Genomic DNA, 23,508 nt, shown 5'->3' with positions numbered 1-23,508 from the left:
GCTTGGACACATTGATCTCACAGGATGGAATAAAATAAAAAATATCAGTTCATTGTAACCTGGTTTTAATGGGGCTCAATTGAACTGAAAGGGAAGAACGTGAATCACAAGAGACACAACTATTATACCAGAATCTATACCCTGAAACTTGAGTGTTAATAAAAAGGGGCTTTGCCATTTCTCTAAATTGGTGATGAATATTATTTTTAGAGACTAAATTTCTACTGTTCTCACTAGGTAATCTTAGTTTAACAAACTCTTCAGTTGACATGCACATGTATGAACTGTGTGTAGAGATAGAATTCCACCCTACTATTCCTACACCCAGTGCCCCGGTGAGACTATTTAATCCTGAGTATTTGGCACTAACTTGGTAGGCTAAATACATTGTTGTCAATACAGTAGTTGTATTAGATTGTAAACTCCCTCCAGACAAAATATAATTAATGTGCAGTCTAGAGGTGTATATTGTTTTGGTGACAATGATGGTTGGGTGTCTTCAACATTTTACCGGCTACTCCTATCAAACACATTAAAAGAGGGGCACCTGGGTGGTTCCGTCGGCTGAGCGTCTGACTTCATCTCAGGTCATGATCTCACAGCTTGTGAGTTCGAGCCCTGCATTGGGCTCTGTGCTGACAGCTCAGAGCCTGGAGCCTGCTTCGGATTCTGTGTCTTCCCCTCTCTCTGCTCCTAACCCGCTCGCATTCGATCTGTCTCTCTCAAAAATAAACAGGGCGCCTGGGTGGCTCAGTCGGTTGGGCGTCCGACTTCGGCTCAGGTCGTGATCTCACGGTCCGTGAGTTCAAGCCCCGCGTCGGGCTTTGTGCTGACAGCTCGGAGCCTGGAGCCTATTTCAGATTCTGTGTCTCCCTCTCTCTGACCCTCCCCCGTTCATGCTCTGTCTCTCTCTGTCTCAAAAATAAATAAACATTAAAAAAAATAATAAAATAAACAAAAAAAATTTTTAAAAACGCATTAAAAGAGTTGTCATAATATGGCTTTAAATTTCTAGGGGACATAACTTTTAAAAAATTTTTTGACAATGTTAGTAGAAAAATCATCAAAGCCAGAAAATAGAATGAGCCCTGGAGTCAGCAATAAAGACAGGAAAATATTTCGTGGGGATGATACAAAGTGATTCCTATAGGCCCATTAATGCAAAAGGCCCAAGATTGGGATGAAGAAAGCATGAGTGGAGTCTTGTGAGGAAGCGATAGGATGGGAAATAAAAATCCTCTCGGTGTCTGAAATGAGGTAAGTCTAGGTTAAGAATGAGCATTAGGTGGTGTTTTCCTTCAGGGTGCTCTGGAATAAGGGAAGAAATATTGGTGTGCGGGTGCAGGAGGAAGAAGCTACTGACTCCCTCGCATCCAAAACTGGACCAGTAGGTCCCCATCAACAGCACGGGACCTATGAGCATAGATGTTACTGCTACCGTCTACTGATGTCACAGCTCGTGATGCCTGTGACCATGTGCCTTCTAAATACGTATGGGCTGCCCTCTGGTATATTCAGATCTGGCCACTCAAGGCACGCTGGTCGTATGGCAGACAGAAGAGGTCAATAAACCTCTGCAAGTGGAGATTTAGGTTTTCATCCCCAGTGTTCTGACTCTGAGTGACATGAAGAAAGTGAGTAGTAGGTCCTCCTGGCGGGTTTTGCTGAATAGGAAGAACAAGTCAAACCAAATAAATAATGACCTCCCTTTCAGCAAGTTGAGGTATTCACTTCAAAGACACCAAAGCATCCTTCCCTGAATCCCTCCCATTCCTGCTCCAACCACAGTGGTTGCCTGTTTACAGAAATAACCCTGAAGGGAGAGGCTGGGAAATGAACATGATGGCTGCCACTGGGGGCCGTGCTCGCTCGTTCCCCACAGTTGGGAAAGTCTCGGTTTCTCAAGAGTTCCGACAAATCTTGCGGCCGATGTTCCCGCTCCCAGGGTTCTCTTCAAGATCTGCTACTCCGCCCCTCAGTAATGGAGAGTCCTTCATATCCTTCCTGGGTTCTGACCTTCAAGTCTCACTTAGTATTGTGTCCCAGTGACCACATTTTAGGGATTAAGCATTCTGAAATGTAATTGTAAGTCCTATTGCCAGGCACTCAAGAAGCCAGTCAGGTTAGTCTAACCTTTAAGAAATACACTCACCACTATCTAGAAAACAAGCAAGATATAAATACTCCAACGGCTAAATTTTGTCAGCTGGCTTTTTTTTTTAATGTTTGTTTATTTTTGAAAGAGAGCAAAAGAGAGCAAGTGGGGGGAGGTGCGGGGGGGCGGGGAGACAGAACCCAAAAAGCAAGCTTCTTGCTGTCACTGCAGACCCCGACATGGGGCTCGAACTTCCGAGCCGTGAGGTCATGACCTGAGTCGAAGACAGATGCTTAACCAACTGAGCCACCCAGGCGCTCCTGGAGCTTTTTTTTTTTAATGGAAAAATTTTGTCTAGAACACCCCATATACGTATTTGATACTTTAGAATATTTCTAAAAAAAGAATAGCATTAATGCGAGGATGGCTATAAAAAAAATTTACAACCCTTATTTCCCAGATTAAAAAAAAAAAACAGACACAGAGATTAAGTGACTCGCTCAGGGTAATTATACTCCAAAATTCCTTTTAGGTTCTTATTTAATCAAATAAATTTAATAAAAATTGAAAACTCCAAGCCCGATATACATTTTATCAATAAGCCTGTGGCTCTGACTTTTGTCACAATGTGAAAACCACACTGTGCCTGGGGGATCCTTTCTGCTCAGGACGGTGTTTCCTCTCTTTCGTTCAGGAAACGGTCGGCGGAGTGAGCCGACCCTGCCCGCAGATGGTCACGGGGTAGGATTTTCCTGCTGCACAAAGAGAACTTGTAGACCCAAGAGAAGGATTCCTTCTAGATCAAGCCTTCCTGGAAAATTCCACTTTAATCCGTGAATCAGAGAAACACTGGAGACAGGCCCAGTCTTAAAGTATAGCAGTTCTTAACCACTGCTCAGTGTGCCCACCTCGCATGTAGCAGGAGATGGCAGGGGAGTTCGCTAACAGACTCAGTCTTGCTTAAAACAGCTGCTGTCCCAGCCACTGTTTTCCTGGCTCTCCCGGGACTTGGAAAGGGCTTCAGGGAGGAAAAGGAAGGCCCCAGTGCCAAGCGTGGCATTTTCTAGGGACACTGAGCACATGGAGAAAGCAAGAGAGCCACAGTGGCCGCCCCTGTCCCCCTCCAACCCCACCCTCACCCCTACCTCTCCCACCCCCTCAAAAGCTTCGCAGGAATTCTTTGGCTTCCTAATTTAACATCTTCCAGGGCGTCTGGCTGGCTCAGTCGGTGGAGCCTGTGACTCTTGATTTCAGGGGTTTAAGTTAGAGCCCCATGTTGGGTACAGAGATGCCTTAAAAAGACAAACCTTTAAGACAAAGACATAAGATAACATCCAGCGAAATTCCCAGGGAGACCACACCCCCAGTTATCTCTATTTTCCTTGCTTTCCCAACAATTACACAGAAGTTAAGAAAACCTTGAAATATTAATCACTGTTGTTTTCTTTCTTTCCAGCACTTCCTGACCTTTCCCCTAGTGGGCAGAAGTATCTACTTTGCAGAAGAACTAATGTTGTGACTGGAAGGCTGGAAGGAAAGGTTAGTTTTCAGAAGTTTTATTTCTGCTCAACACAGATCACAGATCTACCCATAACAATGGATATTTTGCTACTACACATACTGCTGCAATGAACTTGGACATACATTCCTTGCTCACTAGTCTATTCCTTGTGACAATTCCTATCAACAAACTTTGCTAGATCAGATCATAGACATTTTTTTGAAGGCCTCTGATACATATGCCAAAATCGCGTCTCTCCCCCAGAAAACTTGGCCTCATTTTCAACCTCACTGACTTCATTAGAGTGCATTTAAAAAAAAATTTTTTTCAACGTTTATATCCACAAAGATTAGTGGTGGTCTCTCCAGGCAGAGACCCCTGCCACCGGTTCCCTTCCTGGCTGCGTGTCCCCAGGACATGTCCCCATCATCCCACGTGATCTTCCCCTGACCTGGGCAGTTGCCGAGCCCGCCCAAACTGCCCCCCACGTGGCCGGCCCTCTGTCCACAGTCCAACAGCACTCGCAAACTGGACCCGTTGACCCCTTGGCAGGCGTTCGTGAAGGGGAAAGACCCAGCCTCGTAGGTCAGTGGATGTGGGGCTGGAGTGGAGGAATTTACCCCGTAACACAACAAGCTGTAGGGTTTCTGGATGGGCAGAGTATTTTTAAACAGCTCACCACCACAACAAAAGTTGCCAATGCCGGCCTTTCTAAATCCCAAAGAATTCTGGGAAGGTGCTGGCTAAGGTGGATTGTGACCCTGCAGCGGTGGTGGTATTTACCACTGGCCACCATTAATTGGTCTGTGCCAAGCCGGCAGTGTGTACTTCCAAAACATTGTTTTATTTCGTTCTCACGACAACCCAACTATCTTATGGATGGAGGAACAAAGACTCCAGTGCTTCTGACCTTGACCACCGGACAATGCTCCCTCCTAACAAGAATAAAGATACTACTTTCCCAAAATACTCTACTCCCTAAAATATATTTTTATGAAAGATTCTACTTTAAATAAATACAGGAAGCTGTACTTTCATTAGAACTTGAAAGGTTCCCCCCTGAGTAAAATAAAATCTGGCCTACCAGGTGGTTTAAGGCTCAGCTTCTAAGTGGGCAAATACGTTCATTTAGTACAAATGTGTATGAGGAAGGGTCTCCTTGGTCACCCACATGAAGGCATAAGAATCAAAACTGATTCTTTAAGGGACTAGTGAAAGCAGCCATGAACCTTGACCTCCCCTTCAGGGCATGGAGGTCCTAGCAGCTTGTCCGTACAGCCAAACTGGTCCTGTCACCTCTCCGTGGACCCCCACTTGAGAAGTCCTGAGAGGTAGTAAGCTTTTGGGAGAGTTTGGCTAATGGCAAGAAAGTGGCCAAAGCAGACAATGTTCCTCCTTAGTGTTCATGCCCCGTCCTTTCCAGGGAAATTTGCTGGGGAAGCCCCTTCCATATCAGAAGTAAAGAGGACAGTTCTCCATGTGACCCCTCCCCTCTCAACACAGATTAGTGCAACAGAATGAGTGGGTAAACACTGACCAGGTCTTAAGGCTAATTTTAGGAGGTTTTAGGTTATTTGCCAATTAGGTCCTTTGATTCATTTCCCCCCGTGTGCGTAAAGCAACATATTTCTGCATCATTTAAGAGAAAAGAGAATTAGTATGAGCTACCAACAGCTGGCTGACAACCTTGAGCCCTGGGTGTGTTGGCACTGATCCAGATTTCACATGAGGAGTTCATTTTTGGTTAGTCAAAAAAGGGAAGGGGTTGGCCCAGATCCTGTTTCACACGTTCAGGAGCAAGGATTCGCCGTTCCCTTCAGAAATTGCTGGAGGGTGGCTCTGCAGGTGCACTTGTCTCTCCACCTGATACAAAAAGGACCGTTCAGCTGTCTGGGTTCTTCCTCCGACAAGTCTGTGCTTCAGTGCAGCAATTACACCAAGCAAAGATTAATTCCCCTTTTTCTCCAAATCCCCTTTTATAAAGATCTATTATGTCTGCAGATTCCAGATTTTTTCTTAAGCTTCTTTTTCTTCCTCATGAATCCTACTCACCCTCACTTCGAGGTTAGTTTTTAGACTGAGGCTGAGTTTACTAGCACAATAAAGACCTTCATATTTGTTGGAGAATGAAATCCTCTTAGTTTCCTAATCTGTGAGTCACCATTTCAGAATAATAAAAATTTCATGTTTCAAAATGGTCCTAGCTTTTCCTATTTTCAATGTAACAAGTAATCAATGCAAAAGAAAATTAATTGGGATAAAAAAAATCCTCCCAAATCCTACCACTAGAGAAGACTAACCACCATTAACATTTTAATGTCTATGATTTCATTATTTTTTTCCCACACAAATTACAAGCTATTTAATAATTTGATTTTTTTTTTTACATTTTGGATGTTAGATGAAAATAGAATAGATAAATGTCACTGTTTTTAAGAGGGGCAGAATACTGCAAAATATTAACATGCTTTAATCTACCTATAACAATGGATATTTTGCTACTACACATACTGCTGCAATGAACTTGGACATACATTCCTTGCTCACTAGTCTATTCCTTGTGACAATTCCTATAAACAAACTTTGCTAGGTCAGATCATATACATTTTTTTCAAGGCCTCTGATACATATGCCAAATCACGTCTCCCCCCCAGAAAACTTGGCCTCATTTTCAACCTCACTGACTTCCTTAGAGTGCATTAAAAAAATTTTTTTTCAACGTTATTTATTTTGAGACAGAGACAGAACATGAACGGGGGAGGGTCAGAGAGAGAGGGGAGACACAGAATCTGAAACAGGCTCCAGGCTTTGAGTTGTCCGCACAGAGCCCGATGCAGGGCTCGAACTCACAGACATGAGATCATGACCTGAGCCGAAGTCAGACTCTTAACCGACTGAGCCACCCAGGTGCCCCTAGGGTGCATTTTTAAAAATCCAACTCTCACAAATACTAAGTAAAATAGGTCTTTTAAAATTTTTGCTCATTTGAGAGAGAAAAAAATGGTACCTCCATGCTTTTTTAAAAAAAAAATTTTAATTCTAGTATAATTAATATACAGTGTTACGTTAGTTTCAGGTGAACAATACAGCAATTGAACACTTGTATACGTTACTCAGTACTCATCATGCCAACTGTGCTTTTAATCCCCTCCACCTCTTTCACCCATTTGCCCACCTGCCTCCCCTCTGGTGGCCATCAGTTTCTTCTCCATAGTTAAGAGTGTTTTTGGTTTGTGTCTTTTTGTTTGTTTGTTTCTTAAATTCCATGAGTGAAATCATGCGTTATTTGTCTTTCTCTGACTTATTTCACTTGGCGTTATACTCTCTAGATCCACCTATGTTGTTGCATATGGCGAGATTCGTTTTTTATGGCTGAGTAACATTCTATTATATATATATACCACATCTTATTTGTCAGTTCTATGGATGGATGGACACTCAGGCTCCTCCATAATTTGGCTGTTGTAAACAATGCGCAATAAAGATAAGAGTGCATGTATCTTCTCGAACTGGTGTTTTGTATTCTTTGGGTAAAGAGTAGTGGCATTACTGGATCATATGGTCATTCTATTTTTAATTTTGGGGGGAAGCTTCATACGGTTTTCCAATGTGGCTGCACCACTTTGCATTCCTGCCAACAACGCAAGAGGGTTCCTCTTTCTATATATCCATACCAATATCTGTTGTTTCTTGTGTTGCTGATTTTAACCACTTGGACTGCTGTGAGGTGATATCTCACTGTGGTTTTGATCTGCATCTCCCTGATTAGTGATACCGTGCATCTTTTCATGTGTCTGTTGGCCATCTGTATGTCTTCTTTGGAGAAATGTCTGTTCATGTCTTCTGCCCATTTTTAAATTGTGTGTGTGTGTGTGTGTGTGTGTGTGTGTGTGTGAAGTTGTATAAATTCTTTATATATTTTTGATACTAACCCTTTATCTGATATGTCATTTACAGATACCTTCTTCCATTCAGCAGGGTGTCTTTTAGTTTTGTTTATTAGTTCCTTTTCGGGGCAGAAACTTTTTATCTTGATGCAGTCCCAATAGTTTATTTTTGCTTTTGTTTGCATTGCCTCAGGAGACATATGCAGGAAAATGTTGCTATGGCCAGTGTCAAAGAGGTTACTGTCTGTGCTCTCTTCTAGGGTTTTTATCAGGATTTTTCACGTCTCACAATTAGGTGTTTAATCCATTGCAAGTTTATTTTTGTGTATGGTGTAAGTGGTCCAGTTTCATTTTTTTGCGTGTAGCTATCCAGTTTTCCCAGCTCCATTTGGGAAAGAGATGGTCTTTTTCCCACTTCTCATTCATGTCTCCTTTATCAAAGATAATTGACCATAATATCATGGTTTTATTTCCAGATTCTCTATTCTGCTTCATTGATCTATGGGTCTATTTTTAGCTAGTATCATAGTATTTTTGATTACTATAGTTCTGTAGTATATCTTGAGATCGGGGATTGTGATATCTCCAGTTTTGTTCCATTTTTCCAAGATTGCTTTGGCTATTTGGGGTCTTTTGTGGTTCCACACGAATTTTAGGATTATTTGTTCTAATTTTGTGAAAAATGCTGTTGGTGTTTTGATAGGGACTGTATTAAGTCTGTACATTGCTTTGGGTTGTGTGAACATTTTAACAATATTTGTTCTCCCAGTCCACGAGCATGGACTATCTTTCCACTGTTTTTGTCATCTTCAGTTTCTTTCATCAATGTTTTTATAGTTCTCAGAGTACAGGTCTTTCCCTTCCTTGGTTAAGTTTATTCCTAGATATTGTGTTTGGTGCCATCCTAAATGGGACTTTTTTCTTAAATTCTCTTTCTGCTATTTCATCATCAATGTATATAAATGCAATGGATTGTCTTATATATTGATTTTGTATCTTGCAACTTTATTGAATTCATTTATCAGTTTTGGAAGGTTTTTTTTGGTGGAGTCATTAGGGTTTTCTATGTATAGTACCATATCATCTGCAAATAGTAAAGGCTTTACTTCTTCCTACCAACTTGGATTTTTTGCTTTTTCTTGTCTGAGTGCTGTGCCTAGGACTTCCAGTACTGTATTGAATGAAAGTGGTCAGAGTAGACACCCTTATCTTGTTCCTGATCAGTTGTTCGCCATTGAGTATGTTAGCTATGAGTTTTTTATATATGGCCTTTATCATGTTGAGGTGTATTATTCCCTCTCAACCTAAGTCACTGTGTCCTTGTTGATTTTCTGTTTGGATGAGCCATCCATTGATGTAAGTAGAGTGTTAAAGTCCCCTATTATCTTTTACTATCGATAATATTCTGTTTGTTTGTTATTAGCTGCTTTATTTATTTGGGTTCCTCCATATTGGGTGCATAAATGTTGATAATCGTTTATATCTTCCTATTGGATCGTTCCATTTATTATTACGTACTGTCTTTCTAAAGAAAGACTAAAGACTCTTGTTACAGTCTGTTTTAAAGTCTATTTTATCTGATGTAAGTATTGCTACTCTGGCTTTTGCACTTCCATTCGCATGGTAAATGCTTTTCTGTCTGTTCCCTTTTCATCTGCATGTGTCTTAGGTCTGAAATAAGCCTCTTGTAGGCAGCATGTAGATGGGTCTTGCTTTTTTTATACATCCTGTCACCCTATGTCTTTCGATTGAAGCACTTAGTCCCTTTACATTCACAGTAATTATTGATAGCTACATACTTATTGCCATTTTGTTACTCGTATGGTTGTTTTTGTAGTTCTTCTCTGTTTCTTTCTTCTCTCGCTCTCTTCTCTCATGGTTTCTTGGCTTTCTTTAGTGATATACTTGGATTTCTAAATGATAGCCTCGACAGAGTATTCTTGGTTGCAGATTTTTTTTTTCTCTCAGCACTTTGAATATATCATGCCACTCCCTTCTGATCTGCAAAGTTTCTACTGAAAAATCAGATGATCGCCTTGGAGAATTCCCTTTCCACGTAACTGTTTTCTTTCGCTGCTTTTAAAATTCTCTTTTTTCGCTACCTTTTGTCATTTATTTTTTTAACGTTTATTTATTTTTGAGACAGAGACAGAGCATGAACGGGGGAGGGGCAGAGAGAGAGGGAGACACAGAATCGGAAGCAGGCTCCAGGCTCTGAGCCATCAGCCCCAGAGCATGACGCGGTGGCTCCAACTCACGGACGGCCAGATCGTGACTGAGCCGAAGTCGGTCGCTTAACCGACTGAGCCACCCAGGCGCCCCACAATTATTATGTGCCTTGGTGTGGACCTCCTTGAATTGATTTTGTTGGGGGCTCTCTGTGCTTCCTGGATCTGGATTTCTATTTCCTTCCCCAGATTTAGAAGATTTCAACTACTATTCCTTCAAATAAATTTTCTGCCCCTTTTCTCTCTCTTCTCCTTCTGGGATCCCTATCATTACACTTCATGGTGTTGCTGAGTTCTTTAGTCTATTTTCACTTATTAATACTATTTTTTTTCCTCTCACCTGTTCAGCTTGATTGCTTTCCACCCGGTCGCTGATCCATTCTGCTTTCTCTGGTCTACTATTTATTCCCTCTAGTGTATTTTACATTTCAGTTATTGAGTTCTTCACCTCTGATTGGTTCCTTTTTATGTCTTCTATCTCCTTGTCGGTGTCTCACTGAGGCTCTCCACTATTTTCTCAGTCCATTGAGTATCTTTATGACCATTACTTTAAATTCTCTGTCAGGCATATTAGTTATCTCCGTTTCACTTAGCTCTCTTGGATTTTGTCGTGTTATTTCATCTGGGACATAGTCCTCAGTCTCCTCATTTTGTCTCACTCTCTGTGTCTGTTTCTATGTCGCTTGCTTTTGAAAGTAGTGGCCTTATGAAAAGAAGAAGTTCCTGTAGTGCCCTGCAGTACAGTGTCCCCTGTTCACCAGAGCCTGGCACTTCAGGAGCATTTCCTGTGTGTGTTGTGTGCACCCTACTAGTGTGGCTGAGCCACGTTTTCCTTCAGCCCAGTCATCTACAAAGGCTCTCTTTGCCTATTGGCAGGGGTTTGGTCCCTGTGCTGTCAGTAGGCCAGTCTGAGGCCGCCCCCTTGGGCTTGAGTTGAGTCAGAAAAGCATTTGCCAGAGCTAGATGCTTCTCTGGGTTATCCCCCCCGAGAAGCTTTTATGGGTGGCACATGACCTGGAGTCAGACCACATGTCTTCTCCCAGTCCAATGCTGGAGCTACAGTTGGATTGGTGTGTGTGGCTATCTTCCCCTCTCCATTGTGGAGTGGCGCTGACCCTTGTCGAGGCTGCTTGCACACTGCCAGGCTTATGGCACCACTTCGGACAGACTCCTGCCGTGGCAGGTCCACAGAAAAAGGCAGGGTCAAGCTGTGATGCCAGCAAGTTCATGCTGGTCTGCTATGGAGGAGGTTCTGCAGTCACCCAGGAAGACTCCTGCTGAGGCCAGGAGGGAGGAGGCCAATCTGCCAGGGGGCAAACACATCGTTAGCAAACTAGGTGGAGAGTTTTTTGTGCTAAGCTCGTTCCCATGGGTGTCTGTGTATCTAGGCTGGGGGTAAGGGAGGGAAATGCACTTGCCAGCTCCTCTGTTCTTAGGTCTCCCAAGGATCCCTGCCTCTCTAACACAAACTCTTAGATCGGTAAGTAAATCTCCCTCCCGATACCCCAGGTATTTTTCAAATTGCTTCTTCTAAGCTATATCTCTCTCGGACCGTTTGTTTTGCTCCTTAAGGACAGGGACTCAGTTTCCTCTCACCATCCCTGGTTCTCACAGAGATAAGCCCCCTGATTTTTAAAAACTTCCAGGTGGTAAGTCCCACTGATTATAAGAACTCAAGAAATTAAGCCTCCTGTTTTCAAAACCAAATGTTAGTGGTCATCGTCACCTATGCAGGTTCCCCATGCCTGGGGTCCTGGGTGGGGTATGCTCCTCCCCCTTCTCTTGGCACGTGACATCCCTCCCTCCAGCAGGACAGTCCACATGGGGGTCCCTTTAGTTCCCAACTGTCTCTCCATTCTTTGTGGCCTATCTCTACATTTTGCTCTGGAGAGTCTGTTCTGGCAGTGTTTGGGTGTTTTCTGGGTCACACCTATTTCTGAGTAGTATGGGTATGTAGGTGTAACCATGGACAAGGTGAGCTTAGGTCCTCCTACACTGTCATCATCCCTGAGAAGTTTGTGGGGTTTATTATTATTATTAACAAGGTTTTCATATGCTAATAACTGTACTTTTTTTTTTTTCTTTTTGCATTGTCTATTCTCTTGTGCTCATTTTTCTTTTGGGATATTCATATTTTCCTTCCTGATGTAGGAACTCATTACACACAAAGATGCATTTTCTAGACCGTATTTCAGGGAATTTATTGCACTTTGAGATGTTAATAGGTGTGTTGAGGGAGGAAAAGACTTCCACGGTCAGATTTAACACATCATTTCCTAAGCTTAATTGACCATCAAACATTTTTCTTCTCCTCCTCCTCCTCCTCCTCCTCCTCCTCCTCCTCCTCCTCCTCTCCTCCTCTTCTTTCCTTCTTCCTCCTCCTCTCTTCTTCTTCTTCTTCTTCTTCTTTCTTCTTTTTCTTCTTCTTTCTTCTCTCCCCGCCCCCCCCCACACCACACACACAGAATACCCTCTGGCATCATTCAGGACACGAGTGTTCTGGGCAATAACATTTAAGAAAATGTTCTATGAAGATATTAATGTTTTATGTGTTAGGTATGTGGCATGATTTTTCCCTATTACCGTTTGTCTTTTACTCTGCATGATTTTTTCCATACACTGTTTAATTCATGTACTGAAATCTCTCCGTATTTTCCTTTGCCGTTAAGTAATTTAGAATATGGACCCTGAAGTCACAATTATTTGCTTTGAATCCTGGCACCATTACTTGTGGGGATCTTGGGAGAATACTTAACCTCTCTATGGCTCACCGTATCATTGAGAAAACGGGAAAAGTACATATAAGTACCCTATAAGCTTTTGTGAGGATTAAATAACTTAATACAGATAAAGCTTTCGAATTGTTTTGACACAGAGTGTCATATAATGATGATGGGTTATTTTTTGGATGATGGAGAAAGTCTTTCCCCATTATACATGTTGTAAAAAAAACAAAACAAAACTATTCAGGGGCGCCCAGGTGGCTCAGTCGGTTGAGCGTCCGACTTCGGCTCAGATCACCATCTCACGGTCTGTGAGTTTGAGCCCCGCATCGGGCTCTGTGCTGACAGCTCGGAGCCTGGAGCCTGGTTCGGATTCTGTGTCTCCCTCTCTCTCTGACCCTCCCCCGTCATGCTCTGTCTCTCTCTGTCTCAAAAATAAATAAACGTTAAAAAAAAAACACAAAAACTATTCATAGTATTGTTTTGGAAGTTAGTATTTTTATGGAAATTAATATGGGTATTAGCTATAAAGCAAAGAGTTTACTTTTTCCCCCAGTGGTTAAGTTTTTCCAACACCATACGTTGATAACGTTTCCCCTTTATCATTTACTGTTACTTTTCTAGATTTTTCTCTCCTGATCAGTCTGTTCTGATGCCAAGACCCCTGCTTCCTATTTCCTTTCAGAAAGTCACAGCTACGTTGGCCGGAATCGATAGCACATATTGGGATTCCCCCTTAGAGTTGCCCCAGGAGACACTTGGGCAGGGTGTGAGGGACCTTGAAAGTAGGATTTGGTTTTCTATGATGCAGATGGGAAAGATAGGCCCCACGGGCCTTTGATTTTAACTGTTACTGTGCCTGCCAATACTCATGTTCTGCTGAGGCCTAGTTGGGATTATAGCCTGTTGGATTCCCTCAGGAATGTTTGAACCCTGTGTGCATTCTATCACAGAAAAATTAGTGTCTTCAAATTCCATCTGGTCTTTCTCCTTCCTGTGGCCTCAGCCACGTAGCCTCTAAATTACTAGGAAAGATGTGAGAGGAAGGAGATACTAACCTGATCCATCCCAGGTGGTGGGAGGAGAACCAAGTGGGCCCAGTTGGAAGGAAGATCTGATACTGGGAGGCTTCATAGAGGTGGGACCAGAACAGCTTTTGAGGACATTTCAGTCACAGCTGAGGGAAAACCAGAGCGCTCAGAATTATCCACAAGGCCCAACACAGCCGCCTTCTTCTCTGCACCCCATTATCTTGTTCACCCTGTTCCCAACAGCCTCTTTACTGTTCCTCAAACATATTCGTACCTCAGGGCACTTGCGCGTGTGCTGATCCCCTGGAAGTTCTTCCCCCAATACCCACATTGCTTGTTTCCAAGTCAGTGTGAGTGCTGTGCTCAAACGTCAGCTTGGTGAGGCCGTCCCTCACCATCCCATTTAAACCCGTGCCGGCCCTTCCCGTTCGCTGATTTACTTTTCTCAATAGCCCTGGTCACTGCTCAACACGCTATTTTACTTCTTGTTTATTGTCTGTCTGTCCACCCAAGAACGTGAACTTCCTAAGAGGGTTCGCTGTGTGTTGTTTCCCGATTTCTTTCAACACCTGGAACACTGCCTGTCACGTACAGGGCTTCGCCACTGACTGTGGATGAGTGAACAAATGAGCGTGCCGGCCAGACGGCGTCACTTGCACAATACTTTGGAACGTGTCTAGGTCTGCTACCAATGACGTGTTTCCTCAGAATGCAGCTGCCTGAAGAACTCTGGATTTTCAAGCTAGCCTCTGCTCTGCAAACAAGTCATTTCTAAAGTGGGGATGAAAGGCTGCGTCTCTTGAAAGTTACAACAGGCACGCGCCTATGGTGACTTCTTTCATTAGATACCTGAACTTCATACCTGAGGCTTCCACAAAAGCCAAGCAAGACGAAATGTAAGCTGAAACCACCACCCACCACACTGGCTAAAATGAAAATACAGAAAATGCCAACCGTGGCAAGGGTGGGGAGGGGAGAATTCTGACACGTGTGGAAAACCGGTAGCACAGAGCTGAAAGGTCGAGGAGTGCCCCTGCAAAAGACAGGCGACACGATGTTCACAGCAGTACTGTTTGCAGTGGCCGAAATCTGGAGCAAAACAGGAAAATCGATTTTTGAAAATGTGCTATGTTCCCGGAGTAGAATACCGCACCGGACATGAAATGCATGATCTATAACCCGTGCAATCATGTGGATGAAGTGCGCAGACGGAACGCCGAACGAAAAAGACACAAAACAGCGTCTGGTGTGTTTCCATCTGTGTAAGATTACAAGCAAGTAAAACTAATCCGTTCTGCTAGGAAGTCTGGAGAGACTAGGAAGGCATGTGAGTGGCACTCTGGGCTTCTGATGGCACTGTGCTTTTTGATCTGAGCGCTGGTTGCACAGGGATAGCCATCTTTTGAAGATTCGTCGAGCTGTATACTTGTATGTCGACTCTTGTGCACGTAAAATTTGCTGAAAAGCCTCAGAGGTGCGGGCCGCTCATTTGTTAAAGCGACTTGTCACTTCCTACAAACCGAACCTATTCGGGGAAGCCCTGCTCCAGCCCTGTGGAGGTGGAATAGGGTGGGGTGGAGGGCACCTTCTAACTGTGGCAGGAACACACCGCTGAGATGCTGCCAGAATGCAAAATGGCGGGAGCCTGATGGGGGGAGGGGGGAAGAAAGCCGGTGGAGAGCGTTGAGTGCCTGCTGTCTTAGGTCACTTATGGCCCCAGGGCAAACGCTGCCTCCCATCAGGGGCAGAATTGTGAAGACTCTCCAGCCAGCCTTTGGGAGAGCAGCCACAGGCTGTGCAGGGCGCTTTTCTAACCAGATTGAAGGAGAATACCCTCTGCTTAGAAGCTGAATGTGGAAACTTTGTTTTAGAAGGCGCAGAAAACAGCAGAGAGAAAACATAGCTAGAGGGCAGGTCCTGAGTAATTTCCAAAGAGATCGCTGCAGCAGAAACTGTGGCTGACAGGCCAGAGATAGCCCCATGTTTCTTCCCATTAGCAAAAATAAACAGGAAAAGAAGGGCCAGGACATATAGGAGCTACAAGGCCCCACTAGGGTGTTGATGGCTCACCCCACCGCCGACCTACACGCTTTGGAGCACGCAGCACAGCGTCCCCGGCAAAGCTTCGAGGATCCCACTGCTAACACTGGAGAGCGTAGGCCTGGGAGCAAGGCAGGACCTGAAGGAAGAAAAAGACGATCCCGTGACATTCAACCGCTGTGGAAAGGAAGGGGACAGACAAAGACCTGTAGCTGAAAGAGAACCTTTCTTCAGTATTGCAGGGTTATAGGCCCCTTGGAGAAGGTTGGGAAACAATGAATTAGCCAAGGATGTGCATCGTTTCCAGCCTTCCAGGAGCAGGCTCTTGCTGGAGACAACCTCCAGCCCTCAGTCCCCCGGATCTGGAAAGGCCCAGCAGAAAAGGCTGCCAAGAGAGGAGAGATTTGGATCTCAGCGTTGCTAGTTAGGGAGTCTTTAATGACACTCAAGAGCCAGCACCTGCACCAACATCCTGGCCTCGGATTCTGCGGCCGCAGGGCAGAAGCCTCCCAGCACTCATATACGTGAGAGACAGGGAAGGAGTGGGAGTGGGTGGTGGTCAGAGAAGAACACGGCAAATGCAGGATGTTTGCAAGAGGGAGATGGGTGCACAGGGCCGGCTCTAGCATGCTTACTGTACGTGTCCGGACCTATAGGCAGCATATTTGGGCAGTTAGCATGGCTATCCTTAAGCACGCCCCGTGTGCAGAAAGCTACACAAATATTCAAGCGCTGGCTTGTCCCATTTCCTCTCGCAAGAGTGTCCCAAACCGATCCCTCAGAGGATGGAAAGTTTCGGTTGTTTTACCTGAGGAAATGCAGATGAGGCCAATAAGGAGGTTCCAAGCCGAGGTCAAGTCAGTTGACCTTCTGCGAGCACAGGGTTCACTGTTCCTAGGCTGAGAGCAATCTAGAGTCAACAGGCAAAACTCCTGACCATTTAGGGAATTGCACTTTCTGAGGAGAATAAGAGATAGCAGCTACTAGCTCTGAGCCTCACCGCATGTGCGTTGGGAAGAATAAAAATTCAGATAAAAGTTACATTTGGGTAGACTACTGCTTTCTAAAGCGGACACCCAAAACTGAGACCCGAACCCGAAACCTAGGTCGAGAATGCCCAACACGGCTTACCGGAGACAGTTTTTAAAGCCAATTTTCGGGAGCAAACAGAATCAGACCCAGATGCTACCAAGAACAAGGAAAAGACAATTTTGCTGCCTGGTTTAAGTGATATTCACATAACTGAGGCACATAACTGCTTGCCTCAGTTTTAAGTGATATTCACAAGATATCCTGGGGCTCCTGATACTTGCAAGGGGTTGATAGAAAGGATGATGCTGATATGAAATATACGGAAGTACTGATTTCTTTAGATAATACATATTTTACAAGGCCTCAGCACAGGAATTCTCATCCCCCAGATTCAGAGCTGCCTGGAAGAATCAGGGTTGACCTTGTCCATTTCAAATACAGGCTCCAACCAGATGCATAGCATCATAACAAAGGTACGGGCATATCCTGAGTGGATCTTTCCTAACACTCATTGGCCATTTCCCACAAATCTTGGAGAATCAAAGAACTCAGAGGCTTAGTGGATGTTATAGGAGATTTGAGGGTAGCCATGCCATAAGACAAACCCTTTCTCTAGACCTGACCCAGGAATATCAGGCCCAAGCTAAAAAGAAAAGGGGCCAGAGGCATCCGTGGACAAAGAGACGCCAGAGCGGAAGTCTTTGAACTCTGGTAAGGGAAGACCTAAGGCTCAAAGCCTTAGTGGCCCTTTTTCAACCAGGTTTTGACTAGTATCGGCTGATAGCACCTGGTTTTAAATCCCTTAGTTTAAACACACTGACATCTACATGGGGAGCTTCAGAGTTGGACTATCTCAGGAAGATGCTGAAACATGGCTCAATTTGCTGCAGAAGCTTGAACTCTGTGGGATCCAATATCCCGTTTGCAAATCAGAGATTTCTGGCCCTAAGTTAGGCAGTGAGTACAAGTTTAGGAAGTGTGCACGTGAGGTACAAGGATAATCAACAAAAACCCTCTCACCTCTGGGCCCACCATGCCAAGCAGGATATGACAATGGTAGCGGGTGGTAGTGTTGGGTGACTATTTTCAGGACTGCTGTCCTCTTGTAGCTTCATCCACAAGATGCCACATCTCTTGAAGGAGTCAGAGCCCTGTGAGATCCCCAGGGTCCAGGGAGATACAGTTTTCTCTTTACGCCACAGAACTTGGGGCTTTCCAGGATGGAGCCAGTGAGGCTTCCTACTTCTGGGGCTCTGGTAATCTAATGGCTCCAGCAGGGAGGCGCCAAAGGGAAACTCAGAATAGCTAACGGTCAAGGAAAGAGACCCAGTCCTGTTGGACTGACCAGAGTTTTCTATAGGTGAATTTGAATGTGACGTTGAGATGAGCACAATTCCAACTATGTGATGTATGTTATTTAAGGGTACTGGAATGTCCTCTATGAAGACACTTTCACAAGAGTCTATAGTATGGTTCTGAAAGACGTACAGAGCTTTGAGTGGAATATATGAATGTTGGAAAGCTTTACACCTGTGGAAATCTTTAGTGGGCAGAACTCGGTGCCGTGTCCTCCTTATACATCCCACCCTAACCGTTTTGATGGTACTGAAAATAATAACTTTTAAATTATATTCAGTTCTCTAACTAAAATCTGAGTTTTGTTGCTATGACTATTATCCCAGAACTCTTCCTTGTTTTCTCCTAGGTGTCACTGAGAGGTCTCCAATTTCTTTTTTTTTTTTTTTTTCTTCGGATAAAGCTCTAGCCATTTATTTCTTGATATCTATCTAGCTCTGCTCCCACCCCGCCGGCACTTCATCCTGTCAAATTTCACTTTATAGATCCCTGTATCTGATCAGTGAGTTTCTTGCTTAACATCTTTCAAGACCTCCTGGAAGTATCTTGCCGGAACCCACTGTCCCATCGTTTAAAAAGATAGGGGCGCCTGCCTGGGTGGCTCAGTCGGTTAAGTGTCCAACTTTGGCTCCTGTCATGATCTCCTGGCTCATGGGTTCGAGCCACAAGTGGGGCCCAGTGCTGACAGCTCGGCGCCTGGATCCTGCTTCAGGTCTGTGCCTCCTTCTCGCTCTCTGCCCCCTCCCCCACTTGTGTTCGCTCTCTCTTAAAAATAAATAAACTTTAAAAAATTCAGCTAACTCTTCATTTTCCATATTTTTTTGATTCCGAGGGTAATAATACCACCAAAGTGCATGTAACCTGTGTTTCCTAAGGCCTCTTCAGCCTGGGATTTTAAAGGATCATATTAAACCCTTAATTATTCCTCTTTGCTTCTTCTCCTTTCCAAGCCAGAGTGCCTGCAGAGAGATCACAGAGGGGAATGACTGTCAGTCAAGGAGCCACTCCCTAGCTGGCTTGAGGCACTCCTAATCTACTTCAACCAGTTAATCTCAACCCTAGTTTTTGAATACAATTACCTGGGAATTAAAGAAAAATACACTAAAGTCCAGGTCCTATCCCACACCTTAGCATAAAGCTCTAGCATCAGAATGATTTTTTTTTAGGGGCGCCTGGGTGGCTCAGTCGGTTGGGCGACTGACTTCGGCTCAGGTACTTCGGCTCAGGTCATGATCTCGAAGTCCGTGAGTTCGAGCCCCGCATCCGGCTCTGTGCTGACAGCTCAGAGCCTGGAGCCTGTTTTCAGATTCTGTGTCTCCCTCTCTCTGACCCTCCCCTGTTCATGCTCTCTCTGTCTCAAAAATAAATAAACGTAAAAAAAAAATTTTTTTTAATGATTTTTTTACATACGTTATTAAAAATATATATATTTATCTTTAAGAAAGAGAGACAGCATACACAGGGGAGGGCCAGAAAGAGAAGAAGACACAGAATCCCAAGCAGGGTCTAAGCCCTCTGTGCAGAGCCCGATATGGGGCTCGAATTCACAAACAGATCATGACCTGAGCCAAAATCAAGAGGCCACATAATCCGACTGAGCCACCCAGGTGCCCCCCTGCAAATGATTCTAATGTGCATCCGCAGTTGTGAGGAACCACTATGAGCCATGGTAGCCGTGAGTCCCTGCTGAGAGCATCTGTGTGTATCCAGATGTCAGTGCATGCAATCACGGCATGGAGAAGTAGTACAAGGAATCTCCAAGTCATCCAAATTCCCCCACTCACTGCTTTCTGCCTTTTTTTTTTTTTTTTTTTTTTGCCTTTCCTACTCTTCAAAGTAGCGCTCCTGTCATTCAAGTGACTTCTGAGAACACAAGGGTGCTCTCTGTTCTTTCATGAACTCCTCTGCAAATTTCTTAGCAATTAGCACTTCAATCACTATCATCCATTCAGAAAACGTAAATCACCTTTTTGCTTTGAGTTAATCATTTTCCATTTTCCCAAGGTGATTCAGAAATTCAGAGCTCCCTGAAAGTGAGTGAGCAGGTGTGGGGGGCTGTGGACACACTTCACTGTTCCATTAATGGCAGAATACACCTTGAGAGGTAACTGGCAATGCCAACAACAACGAAAATGAGTATTTGTCCAGCTATGATAAAATAGAGAGCCTAAGTCTGAAAACAAATTTTGATTTCTCTAGATTTCGGGCAGCGTTAAATACACCATCAGTTCTAACCTTGTTTGCGTTAATCTCGACAGAAATTGCCCATTTGTTTTCAAAGCATCGGGTTGGAACATTTGCTGCTACGTGGAAACCATGTCGACGTCATACTCAGGACATGAAATCCACTTGCACAGGGAGTCTGTGCAATTTTAATAATGTCTGCTAACCCGTTGATAAGCATACAGGAGGAAACATAGAAGAACTAGAATAGAGAACCATTAAGCCAGCAAATGGTACTTTCTAAGAGTCCTCACTTTCTGTGATAATTAGTACCCTCACCAGCCTCTTACCAGAGGTTAAGTCATTTATTTACTCATTCATTCATCAACCAACATTTTCTTAGAGATCTGTTTGGGTGCCACGTTCTGTGCTTTGAGTTAGGCGGGACCAATGAACAAAATATAGTCTCAGCCTCCAAATCTACAAGTCTATAATCATATACGCAGAAAATGACCTTTGCAAATTCTTTTTTTCTCCCTGGTATGCTCTTCTCCCATATCTTTGTCTGGCTAATTCTATTCAACTCTTTAGAGCTTGGACTAGGATGTTACTTCATCTGGAAAGCTTTCCCTTAACACTTCAAGTCAGGGGGCACCTCAGTGGCTCAGTCTGTTAAGCATCCAACTCTTGATATCGTCTCAGGTCATAATCTCATGGTTCATGGAACTGAGCCCTGTGTCAGGCTCTGTGCTGACAGTGTGGAGCCTGCTTGAGATTTTCTTTTCCCTCTCTCTCTCCCTCCCCAACTTGTACTCTCTCTCTCTCTCTCTTTCTCTCTCTCTCTCTCAAAATAAATAAATAACCTTAAAAAAAAACACTTCAAGTCAGGGTTAGGTGCCTTTTCTATATATTTCCATAGCAATCATACCTTAGGACTTTGTACTTCTAGTATAGTTACTTGTTTACGTATCTTGTTTACATATCCCTTACTAAATAATGAGGAACTTAAGGACAAGTGTCGTGTCCATCTTTGTGTCTTTGATGTCTAGCACATAACAGTAACTCAATAGATAATTAAATGAGTGATGGATATGTTCACAGGGGTATTATGAGAATGCAGAGAAGATACACCAAAAGAGACCTCCCGTAAAAAGTGGCTGCTAAGTGAAGTCGTAAATGCAGCATCAGAGTTACCCAGGACTTGGGAATGCTTGGGAGGTAGAAGCAGGAGGGCAACACGGTCTATGTTAGAAAACCCCAGCAAAATGGTGTTGATAGAGGGCAAAATGTGAGGTAGGGTATGAGTAGAGGACAAGTTGGGGCAGCTAGAATAAGGTCATGGAGCATGGAGGGTTGTGACCAAACCAGACTCAAACTCTATTTTCCCTTTTGTTGCCATCGAAATAAATGAACACACAGCTTCAAATAGTCTCAGAAGCTGATCTCCAGGGGTTACCCATTTGTTCCCAGCATAGACAGGAGTCCCTGAGACACAAAACACACTAAAAACTCTTCTCTAAGAACCATTCTATACCCTGCCCCATGAGATTCAGTACATGGGTGGAGGGGAGCTCCACAGGGGAGTTGCCATGTCACCTGCTTGACACGCGTGGAAGGTTTCTGTCCTTAACTACAAATTATGGGTAAAACACCTTATCAAATGTGATGGGCTCATCTTTGCTCGGTGTCCTCCTCAAACCCAGATCTTTTTGTTCAACCTGGGCAGGCCTGGAAAGAGTATATTGCCTAATTTCTCCTTACTCCATTGTGTTTTTAATATAAATCTTTGTAATTTAATGATTTACAATCAGTGCAACCCATTGAAGGCAGTCCCAGGCCTTTAGAAAACCTGCTTCTGTGTTAAGATCAACTGGTAGGATTCAGTCATTAATTAACTAACAAGCATTTAATGACTACTTCTTTTTTTTTTTTTAATTTTTTTTTTAATGTTCATTTATTTTTGAGACAGAGAGAGACAGAGCATGAACAGGGGAGGGGCAGAGAGAGAGGGAGACACAGAATCCGAAGCAGGCTCCAGGCTCTGAGCTGTCAGCACAGAGCCCGACGCGGGGGCTCGAACTCACGGACCGCGAGATCATGACCCTGAGCCAAAGTCGGACGCTTAACCGACCGAGCCACCCAGGCTCCCCTAATGACTACTTTCTAGGGGCACCTGGGTAGCTTAGTCGGTTTAAGTGTCCGACTCTTGGTGTCAACTCATGTCATGATCTCATAGTTTGTGAGTTCGAGCTGTGCATCGGCTCTGTCCTGACAGTGCAGAGCCTGTTTGGGATTCTCTCTCTCTCTCCCTTTCTCTGCCCCTCCCCCCCAATCTCTCTCTCTCAAAATAAATAAACTTAAAAAAAATTTAATGAGCACTCTCTCTGTGTCAGACCCCTATGCTGGATTCTGGAGACCTGATAGTGAATGAGGCATGGTCTCTGCCCTCAGACTGCACAGTGGAAGAAGCTCGAGGACGTGGAAACTGCTTATGCACAGACAGTGTTGAGGCCACAGTTGACCTGCCCGAGCTAGTGCTTCTTGTAATATGGTCATCTGGGAACTGCTTAGAAATTCACAGCCTGTGGTGTCCATTCCAATTGAATGGGGACCCCCAATTGTGGGATGACAATTGGATGGAAGTCGACTGGCGGGTCCTGAAAGAATTCACCCAAATCAGAACAAAGGAGATAGAAGTTTCTTGAGTCCACCACAAGCGGTAGCAGCGGGCAGGACAGTGAGGGAGAGGCTGTCTGCAATGTGCTAGTGGGTGGGGGGCTGTATGTAAAGGAGGAAAGTGAGGGGGTATGGCAACGTATGGGATTTCCCCTTTTTGATAACTGTGTCTGGTTTGTCAGTAGCCCCTTGGTCAGTTAGGGTCTCTGGGTATTTTGAGGTGGGTCACTGATGGGCCTGTCTGTGTTCAGCCAGGGGTTCTCTATGGCCCCTGCCTACATTCCATCCCCTCAAGTCTGTTTGCCTAAAAGCAGCCTGTACACGACCTTGAGCCCTTCTTCCAGATCCACTGAATCAGAATTTGGGACGTGGGGCCCAGCAATCTGGGTGTTAGCAGGCCCTGCAGGAGACGACAGAGCTCATTTCTGTTTGGGATTCTCTGGCCTAAGCTCAGCATTGAATCATTAGCCATTCCCAGACTTCCTGTCCACAATTCCCCTCTCAGGGAACTCCTGACAGAAATGGAAAACACCAACGCAGAGTGACACTACCCAAAACAAAGTAGAATGCTGTTTTATCATGTAATGGCAACCCCAGACCCTTCCGCTAGAATCACGGAGATGGACAGCTTCATGAAGATTGTTGTGGTATGGACTAGACGGGTCAGAACCATTTCAGTGTCATCATAGAAGGAATCAACGAGGGTAATGTCATTCTCATCTCCATTCTGCTCCCTGCCACTTAGCGGTGGAGACGAATTTTTTTTTTTAATTTAA

Source organism: Lynx canadensis, chromosome B4 (assembly GCF_007474595.2).
Source record: "Lynx canadensis isolate LIC74 chromosome B4, mLynCan4.pri.v2, whole genome shotgun sequence".
NCBI classification, from domain to species: Eukaryota; Metazoa; Chordata; class Mammalia; order Carnivora; family Felidae; genus Lynx; species Lynx canadensis.
The sequence above is the reverse complement of the archived record's forward strand: the minus strand, read 5'-3'. Positions refer to the sequence as shown.